We start from the raw sequence: 11,219 nt of genomic DNA on the forward strand, positions 1-11,219 counted from the left end.
TATTAGGTTATTGAAATGCAAGGTCAGTGTTCTCTTTTTTTTTTTTTTTTTGCTGCTACACTTCAAATTTAATATGATGTGTCTTGAAAATATGCAGTACCCCTTTCCCATAAGCCAAGATTTAACTTTATATTAACAGGTTCTTAAACGTCAGCAAATAGGAAGCTTATCTTTATTGTTCAAAGATGTAGACTTATCTTTGATTGCACTGTACAAAATCAAGACCGAATACATGACAGTTTTTCTCAGTTAATTTTTTTTTTCCTTTTGCCTATTTATTTTTCTTTTTACTGACAGCAACCATTGTGCCTTCTTAACTTTTATTTTCTTACAAAATTAATTTGTCACACTGTTCAGTAATACATCACTATACCGTTCAGGGTCAACATTGTCTCTGACATGGACTATCACTGTAACTCCTAGTTTTACACATCCTTTAAATTGTGAGGTGGTCTATGTCTAGTACAGTTTGCAATGAACAGCAGGAATATGGGTCTAGTATTTCCTGTTACATTGTTCCATTATATACGCATTTGCAGTCCACATTTATATACTTGAAGTGGTGGTTAAATGACACTTTTTTATTTTCCTTTATGGTTATTTTAGCCATACTTGAGTAAGCTTCAGTTTGTCACTCTGTATGTCCCAGATAACGTTTGAGAGACATCAGGCAAACGTGTTGTTTACCCAAATATCAGTCAGAAAGGGAATTTTGCATGAGTGCAAAATGAGATTTTTGTTTGCTTGTTTGTTTTCTCTTTTTTTGTGTGTGTCATTTTGTTGTCTGCTTTGTAAATAGCAAAAGCCCTGCGCAATTGTTTACCTGGTAGTTGCCCTCTGGGCTTCTCCCACAAGGCCAGTGTAGGGACAGATAAACAGCTCTGGTGCTAGTCTTCCTAGTATTCTGTCTGTTTCTCAGTATTCAGTTCTCTTTCTTAGGTCTAATTTCAGATAAAAGCTCACTCATTCAGTATTGGTATTCAGTATGTCACTGCCAGATGCAGGGAAAAAGTGTAAATGTAAGTGGCAGCTTCTCTCACTTTCCATACTTTTTCTCTCTCTCTCTCTTTTTTTTAACAAAATACGTTTTGTTTTTTTAACTAAAAAAAAACAGAACAAAAAAAACAGGTAGCTACTGTATCTGGAAAACAAAGCAACACAAAATAAGCAATATAAAGCACATGTACAGCTTAAGGACAGAAATGGCTTGGGCAAATAGGAGACAAGGGTAGGGGATGGGGGTCCTGCATAGGGGTTTTGTTTCAAATGTATGTCGTGCCATATAAATTATTTATATTATATTTTTATTTTTGTAGTTTGTACAGATGTTAGTCACTAGACTGAAGTTATATTTTGAAAGAGTAAATATATTATAAATATAAATATAAAATTATATCTATTTTTTTTCTGAGATTCTGTTTTGTTTTATTTTGGGGGTGGGGGGGGTTTGGGTGGAGCAGGCTTTGAAATTTTCATATTGCTGTTGGAAATAATGAAGGAAAGGGGTGGCTACGGTCATCCACCTTGTGTAGACTCTTTGCCTTTCCTACATCATGTAAAGATTTGAAGAGTTTCTGTTTTGTTGTTGTCTAAAACACTGTGACTTCAGAAAACTTCGAGGATTAAAAGAAAAGAAAAAACATTTGTGACCATCATTTCCTTCACCCTTTATAGGAATTCAACTAACAAAATAAATAAAAAAAAATCAAATCTTATCGGCTCTTATTGTTTTTCTTTGATGGCTGCTTTTTGTTTGAAACATTGTCATATTTTGATGTTGTTTGTATACATGATATCAAACAAATTGTGTCACCCGAAACAAAAAGCCACACTATTTTGGGTGACTAAATACTAAAAAGATGTGAGAGGTGATTAGGAGAGGGGAGGGAAGGCAGTTAAGATGTATCAGCTCCACACTTCCTGTTTTATTGTTGTGACTCCCCAGGCTAGTGTCCTCAGCACAATATGCCCACCAATGGAGATGAAAGGCGTGTGCTGTAAATTCCTCGGCTTCCCACAACACGGGTTCATCTGTCAGCTACCTCGGGCCTGTCTGAATCTGATACACCTCTGGCTTTTGAAGTTACTGTCGAGGCCCCTTAGTATCAGGAAAAGACAGAGAGCGGGTCAAGGGTTTTAACTCGTGGAGTCAGAGAGCAGCGATTGAGGCCGTGGGGCACGATCACGTTCTACATGTTAGAGTTTCGGTTTCTCAAAAGGAACATGCTGAAAGCTGCTGCCTTGTCAAAACTGCTGATGTGAAACTACAATTCCTTGCAATGCATTTACAATAGCTATGTTTACATGCACCCAAATAACCTATAGTAATCAGTAATTTATCTGACTGAGCTTGATCTGAATTAAATTTCAACTGGATTGAAAAAGGGAGTGTAGACATGAAATAATCCAGGCAATAGGAAAAAAAAACAAAACTAAGTATGCAAATGGTTGAATCCAACCATCTCAATCAGATTCATTATGTGCACTGCAGTTCGTTTAGAATAAGATCTCTGATGTTCACATGCAGTTGACTTATTTCTAACATTCCCATGTTTATTTTCAACGAATGAAACCTCTTCTGACATATTTTTGGCAGCATTTTTGGATTCATTTAGCTTGGCGAAGATTTGTGTATATAAATGTACCTTATTGAGTAACGCTTTCACAGTAGAAGTTTGTGGGCCAACAGGCAAATCAACGTTTAAAGGCACTATCATTTATCATTCAAATGTTAAGTTTAGGTGGCCTCTGCATTAATGTATATAACAGGATTTGGTGGACAATTTTAATGCGACTTTAAACTGTATCCTCTCGCACATAACAGATTATAAACACCAAAGCAAGTTAGGAAAATTCTTAATGTACGTGCCAAGAAACAGAGCATCTCATGAAAAAAATGCAATATATATATATATATATATATATATATAAAGAGCAGTATTTAGATAAAAGCAAAATATCTTCACTGGAGGTCCGGAGCTTTCAACAGCTTCCGTTGGGAAGCACTGAGATTAGGATAGCTGACGTAGTTTAACTACATCTTCCTGAGGAGCTCTGTGACGTACTGAACATGCTCTGAGTGTGGAAACTAGAAAGAGAGAGAGAGCTGATCGCAGGAGCGATAGGGCTGTCTCTCATTCATGTCTGGCTTTGGCAGCATATCGTGAGCTGCAGGAGCCAAACGGCACTGGCACTGTGTGATTCAGAATGGGGGGTCTGACTCGCTCCCTCCCATTCCATTCTATAAACTTTATCAGTGCAGATTGAGACTGAGATTAAAGACAGAGCTCTGTGTGTGTGTGTGTGTGTGTGTGTGTGTGTGTGTGTGTGAACACAACTGTTAGAGCAGTTTAGAGAGAGCCATGCTGCAGAAATGGAGGGGAGCAACTGAAAGAATCTTTTAAATAGTCTGTAATGTACGGGTGAGATAACAGCTGACACTTTTAAAAACAGATAGCTGCATCTGGATGGTAACAATCAGAGCAAAGCAGTGTCTATATGGGGCAGGCAAAAAGAGAAGGAAAAATATTGGGTGAGAACAAAAGAACGAACTCATGATCTGCTGTGCTGCTTGGGTGGCCGGAGGATGAACATCCATTGTTGGTTGCATTCAATAGGGCTGATTAGACAGAAGTGTGTATGTGTGCTTTAAACTTATGGTGACTGGCACAGGTCTCTCTCTTTCTCTCTCTCAGCATGACTGAAAATGGGTAAAAAGATTACATTTGTATTCACTGTTTATCTGTTTTAACCAGTATTATGGGTTTTGGATGGGTGATGTTGCCGGATTGGGGTGTTGGTGATGAAAACTTCATTTTTCTTTAGATATCGGACAAAAACAAGTCCTACAATTTTACCGGAACACTGAAATCAGAGACGATCAAAATACTGTTTAAAAGTTTGGAGCAATATGTCATTGTTCCAAAACATTTATATTTCAAATAGGCTAACCGAGGCTTGTCTTAGCACTTGCTTATTACTGCTCCTTGGTTTTGATTGCTTCTATTGTCCACAGTTTCCCTAAAAAACATTAAGCCGCACACTTTTCAGCACTGATAATAATAGCAAAGTTTCTTGAGCACCAAACAAAACATATTATAAATGACTGAATAATCACATGAATAAATTACATTTTAAAAGATATTAAAATAAAAAACATATATTATATATAATATTATATATTATATTATATAACCTAATATTTCACAATATTACTTTTTTTTTTACTGTATTTTTGATAAAATAAATGCAGTCTTGTTGAGCATAAGAGATCTTACGATACCATAACCGTACATCAGTAATGTATATAACACAGTAGTATATTATTATTATTATTAAATATTTTTCGCATTCATACTCACACGTCCATTATGATCATCCTTATCCTTATTTTAAGATATTCATCACATTTATGAAAACATATAAAATCAGGCAATATCCCATACACCCTTCATCCTGAAGGACCTCATTTCTTATTTTACCTGTTTATTGGCAGTGGTCTTTTATCTTTTTTTTCTGTTCTTACTTTCTCTCTTTAATATTACTCGTAAAATAGCTCCTATAGTAGCCATGATAACGCCAGAAAACCAATATGGCCCCTGCATTTAAAACATATATATTTAATGAAAAAAGTAAAATAACATTGTCCACACTTCCAGTTGTTTTGTCCTAGTACTACAACTCAAGAATCAGTGCAGTATTTCTGGGTATTAAACCAAAGCCCTTCATATAATGATACCACAGGAAGCGCTCTGAAGTTTCTCAGCCTTTGTCCATCTATAGGTCTTGTTTATAGATCTTGATAGTTGCTAACTATCATCATTAGTTCACTGACCTCATTATACAGAGCACAAATCAATATTTACAGAAATTGCTTCAAACTAACAAATGTGTTTGCAATTTCTAGGTCCTGTTCCAGTGCAAGAACAATATGAATATTCAAGGCGGCCCCTGCAGTGTAAACATGCTTTAAGTAAACAGGAACTAACGTAATGCTCTTTTAATTGATTCATTCTGCCCAGCAATGTTTACAGAAGAGCCTAAATATGAACTTGTAATGCAAATCCAGTATTTAGAAGTGGTTTGTTTGCTTCAAACAATAACAGTTTGAATGCCAGCCATGTTAGAGTTGCATTGTGTGCTTCAAGGGCTTTATTTGGGGATGTAAATCTTTCTAGACTGCTTTCTACAAATTGTAATGCAATTCGCAGGGCAGAGCTGTCTACTTTCGAAATAGGAGAGGGAATAATCATAAAGCGGTTGTGCGTGGTATGGCACTCTGGGTAAAAGACCATCAGATTATAATTAAACACATGTGAGAGGCAATAAAATGTAATGAACGTAGTGAGGAGACTGGCAGAGCCATTTTATGTGGCCAGCACAACATGTTGTGTTGCGCTGAAAGCCGCGCCATATGTGTCCTCGGGTGCTCTGGGTTTAAACGTCTGTCCATATATGGTAGCTGTAGCACTTTTTGGAAATGCATTCACAGTACTGACATGGAAGTGGCCTTGTGGGTAATGAAGACAATCCAATTTTTTTGCAGGGCAAGTTACATTGCTGTTCATTTTTTTATTTTTTTAAATTAACTATTAGGGTTATGTGTCATGTTTGCAACACTGAGGGAGTAAAAACAAACAAATTTACTCATTACCAAGATTTATATGTAAAATTGTAAGTGACAGGTTTGGACTTTTTAAAACTTTGAAAGCAAAGCAGATGGTTCTGGTAAATTACATTCTTTATAGCTGCTTACAGCTTTACTCAAGGTCAAGCAAACATGTGTGATTTAAAAAACAAAAAGCTTTATTCAAAAACAGATTTCTCCCAGTAAACAGAATGAGTGTTAGTATTAAACCACTTTCTGTAATTGCAGTGTAGTTTTGCAGCAAGATTTGAAGTACAGTGTTTATGAGAGTTTAAAATAGTTCATGTTTTAGTGCAAAAAAAAAAAAGGCAAGAATTTACAACAGGAGCATTAACTTGGAAGTAGAAGTTTTGAATCTCAAGTTATGAAGGTGTTTAATCACTAGGAGGTGCTGTTCAGACTATAATAAAGACAGAAATATGAAAAACAGCAACCCACAACAGTCAAATTTAGCTTTCATACAATGTAAAAAAAGTGAACTGTGTGTTTTAAACTTTAACTATAGACATATTAAATTGAGTAAACACTCTAAAAAGTACTTGTAAACTAACGTAGTAAGACACTTTAAACAGTGTGTTCTCATAGGCTACGAGGGAGTTCTCGCCCTCGTTCTGAGCTATGTATTCAGTCTGGCATGTTCGGCCCAAAGGGACGGGGCCAAGGCACAAGGAGGCCCGATATTCCAAACAAAATGCCTCTCATCGCCTAAATCCATCACTGCAGCGGAGACAGGCGAGTCCCTCATTCTCTGGATGTTTAAATGAGAGAGTGTAAGCATGTATGTGTTGACTGGTCCTGAGCGGGCTTTCTGGCCTCTGAGATGATCCACAGAGAACCAGTTAGTTAAAGGCCTGTTCACACCAAGCACGATAACTATAAAGATAACGATAAAGATGTAGTTCTAAAAATCGTTCTATTAAATATTAAAGAATAGGGGAGTCCACACCACAACTATAACGATAAAGCCACATGGAAACTATATCGTTGGAATCACTTTCAGAACGATTTTTTTTTCTGATGAACGATAAAAACATTGCCAACCAATCAGAATCAATCCTGCTGTAATGAGCTCGAGAATTTAAAGCGGCAGACACACGTCCGCTTAGAATACACAGACAATATCGTTAGTGGTGTGGTGTGGACGCTAATATCCTTATCTTTATAGTTATCTTTATAGTTATCGTTCTTGGTGTGAACGGGCCTTAAGTCTTTAACAATATTAATTAGACTTAAACATTTAAACACTACAACTTACTGAATGTATAGTGTATCATGTAATCACTCAACGAGTGTTTCAACCGCGGAAAGACAGCAGCTAGAAGATATTAACAGCAGAAAATCCACTCAGTATCCATAAACTAGTGAGAAAAAAATGTAATGCAAAAATTACATTTATATATTTACTCATTATTGCTTTTTTTATTATAATTAATAAAAATGTATAGATAACGTTATTATAAAAATGGTCTTATATAAACTCGTATACAAAACAATTGTTAGGGTTCCCTGTATAGTTTAGAAAAATGTAGAAAAAAATAAAGTGTACGTTATCAGTCAAAAAGATTAACAGTTTGTTTTTTTAAGAATTCTCTTCTGCTCACCAAGCCTGCATTTATTTGATCCAAAATACAGCAAAATCAATAATATTGTGAAATATGTTTACTATTTAAAATAACTGCTTTCTATCTGAATATACTGTATTTTAAAATGTCATTTATTTCAGCGATTTCAAAACTGAATTTTTTGCATCATTACTCCAATCACAGGGAATCTTTAGAAATAATGCTAATATTCAGATTTGCTGCTCAAAAAAAGCAATTATTATTATCATGTTGAAAACAGCTGAGTAGAATTGTTTCAGGTTCCTTTTTTCAGAATTTCAGAAGAGCAGCATTTATCTGAAACATAAATCTTTTGTAACATTATAAATGTCTTTATCATCACTTTTGATCAATTTAAAACATCTTTGTTAAATAAAAGTATTACTATATATAATTACCATTTTTTTTATAACAGGTTGGAGTTATACACTGTCATTGGAGTTATTTTCTGTCATGGACCTCCTGAATTAGCCTTGGCCACCCCTGGCCACCCCATGTATAAAACTCTAGCTCCGCCACTGAGGAAGACTAAACCATATGTCGCATTCAGATTATAGTGTGTGATGTTTCTTTTTACATTTGACAAGCAAAATCGACTAACATGTTACGATTTCTATTCCTCGCAGAGTGTATTTATATAAATGTCTAAAAAATGAATGTCTGCATTAGTTTTAATAATACACCCTCTTTGTTAGACTCTGTGGTTTGCACACCTGTGTTGACGAGCACGCTGTCCTCTAGCCGCCTAGAAATGGAAGCATAAACAAGCATATCCAGCTGGGGAAACCCAGACTCACCACAGCCCCGCAGACAGGCCTGCCGCCAGCGCCTGTATCTTTTCACACAGACATGCGCATTTGATCATTCCATCTGGAAAAGAATAGCAAAAGGCTCTCAAAAGACATAGGAAACATTCTAAATTAGCATTAGGAGTAGTCAACAATTCCTAGAAAACAGTGAAGCATTCATGAACGAAATCAAATATTAAAACACCTCTGTGAATATATTAAATTCTGCAGCCCAGTGCTGGTGCCAATGAGCGTGCCAGACGATGCCAAACTGCATGAAATATAAGCAAGCTCCAGTGTGGCTGACTCTGAAACTATTCTGATGCTTCAGGGCCAAATAAGATGCTGGGAATTTCCTAGTGTGCTGTACTGATTTTTAAATGAGTAAACATGCTAAAGAAAATAAATGCAAATGCAAATGAGCGCCACAACATTATTACAACAGCAGGAAATTTGATTTTTAAAGCAACATTCATGGGTGAGTTCTGTGTGCATAGTTTGACTGCCCTCTATTGGTTATGTGCATGACAACAAATTTGCCATTGAAACACTGCACCCTTGTGACATCCATGAAGAAAAAAAAAATTATAAATAAGAATGGCAAAAACCCGTTACTATAATATACCAACTTTTGAAGCTGACTAAGTTTTACAATCAATTTAATTGCATGTGGGCCAATGAAAATTGAGGACGTTCAAGATGAAGACTAGTTAATAAACGTGCGTCAGCGGTAACGATTTTTATTTCAACCGATGTTTAGAAGAAATGACTCACCGTCATGTCGTGACAAATCCTTAGCATGCTCTTAATCTTCCTGTTCAACATTAAAGAAATATTTCTGAAGATCATAATGCAGGTCTTTTATGGTGGCCATGTAGCATAAGCTGAAAATAATAATAATAATAATAATAAGTTGTATACTTATGCGCAATATTCTACATTATGTTTTTGTGTGAGGAGTAACAAAGAAAGTTATTATTCACTGATTATTTAAAGTAGTTGGTATCTGAAGAACTACTGCGATCGGATAATCGAGTGAACTGAAATCGAGAACCGAATTCGTGAATGAATCACTTTAGAACCGATTCTTTGTAATGAACCGATTGTTTGGATTTTAAATTTGACTGAACGACTCACGAATCAACACTCAACTGACGCAGGGTTCAGGTTGCAAACGTTTTCGAATAAATCTAGAAATTACCAATTTATCAGTAGCAATTTATTAAAAGAAATTGAGAATTGTATTTAAAGTTAACATTATTCTATTTAAACTGCGAAAAGAAAAAGATTTTAAACTGTTCACTTACAACCAGCATTCAACGTTGAAACAAGAACGGACTTTATTTCAACGTTGAAGGTCGGTCGTATGCCGCCTTGGTAGGCCTACGTTATGTATTTAAAATATTTGGATAGTTCAAAGTTTACGTCTCCAAATGTGTGAATGTCTTTTTTCTTACATTTATTTATTTTCTGTTTGTTTTCTTTTCCTTCTTTCCTTCCCTTGTTCCCATGGCATTAATATATATATATATATATATATATATATATATATATATATAGTTGTAATGTTGTGTTGTTTAAAGCATAATAATGAGAAAGTTAAGAACTGACTGGAAGGAAAGATAACAACAAATCGTTCTTGCACAGAAAGCTTTTTTATTCTATTTAGAGACAGACATATATGTTTTAAAATACAGTAAATCACATCATAGACTGTGAATGTTAAAGAAAAAATAATTGGAGTAATGTAAGGCATGTGTTTATAGAAAGGCTCTTCTCCAAACCCCATAACACCATTTAGGCAGGCCAGCCACAGGTCTGGCATTGACAGACACTTTCCCCTTCCAGATTCATTCACAGACAATCCAGAGCCACAGAATGACAGAGAAGAAAGAAAGGGGTCAGAAGGAAAAGAAAAACAGAGGTTGTTCTGCCTGCTCCTCTGATGGCCTCGCTGGGTGGTTTGTCTGTTTATTTAGTCTGTGGAGGTGATGGGAACTGAGCATCGGCCTCTGCCAATTTTCTCCACACTGAGAAAATATTAATGTGGACAGCTGGAAGCCAGAGAGCAGAGTCAAACAGACTCGGGGCCAACAGATACAAGACCCAGCTCGCATGAAACACACTTCCAAATTGAAAAGCCCAGCAAAAACTCCTTCAACTCTCTCGTCTTCTTTAAAATGCATGGTGAATAACCAAATTGAAGAAACCATGTCTGTAACAAGCCAGCACTGCTTTTAGATATTCTGAGTGTTGTTTCAAAAGCAAAGCTAGGTAGTTGCATCCCATATTACAAAACTGAATTGAAATGATTTCAGTCTCTTAAAACTAGAATCAACACTCAAGGTCTCAGGAAGTTAATTAAGGTTTGTCTGAGGCGAACCTCCAAGCCCCTAATAATAGTCTCTGATCATTTGAAATCAGACTAAAAAGGATTGAACAAAACGTTTATTTAACAACAACAAAAAAAATGTTAATCAGTTCACTACAACATGCCTGACATTAAAATATACATTCTTGGCCATTTCTTTTTATTTTTACGATGAAATAGATTTAACTTGACATGAACAAGCAAAGCAGCACTGGACAGCAACTATACATTGATGATTAGATTTCATGAATGACATTTTATTACGTAAAAAGTTTTGTAAAATGAATACAGCGTCATGTGTACATCAAATGTAGTGCTACAACAAGATGTATATTCCCCATTTTAGTGCAATATATGTAAATAGTTGGAGGGGGGTGGGAAATGCCACCCAAAGAGCTCAGAGGAAGCAGTCGAGCTTTTAGGCCTCACACAGAGATGTGGGGCCACCCACCCACAGACCGATTTTGTTTATTTTCATCCTTTGAGGTAAACTGTTCAGTGTGAGCTGTTTATTAGGCCTTTGATTTGTCAGCTTGTGCTTGTAGGGCAAGTGTATACACTGGTTGTGGCTTGTATATAGTGGTGGTTTGGAGGTCAAGGCTGGGGGGTGATGGGAAGGGTGGGTGGTATGAAGCATCGCTCAAACCGCCTCTCATTTTGGCGTCATCAGAAAAAAAACAAAAAACAATGGAATCGCAGTTCCAAGGCGGAGATGTTAAAGGAGTAAGAATCCAAACGCATGTAAATGAAGCACAAACAGCTGCTGATTCATGAAGGCGGCCTTGAATAACCAGGACACAGCATTCAAAATG

This window comes from Carassius carassius, chromosome 20, assembly GCF_963082965.1.
Source record: "Carassius carassius chromosome 20, fCarCar2.1, whole genome shotgun sequence".
NCBI classification, from domain to species: domain Eukaryota; kingdom Metazoa; phylum Chordata; class Actinopteri; order Cypriniformes; family Cyprinidae; genus Carassius; species Carassius carassius.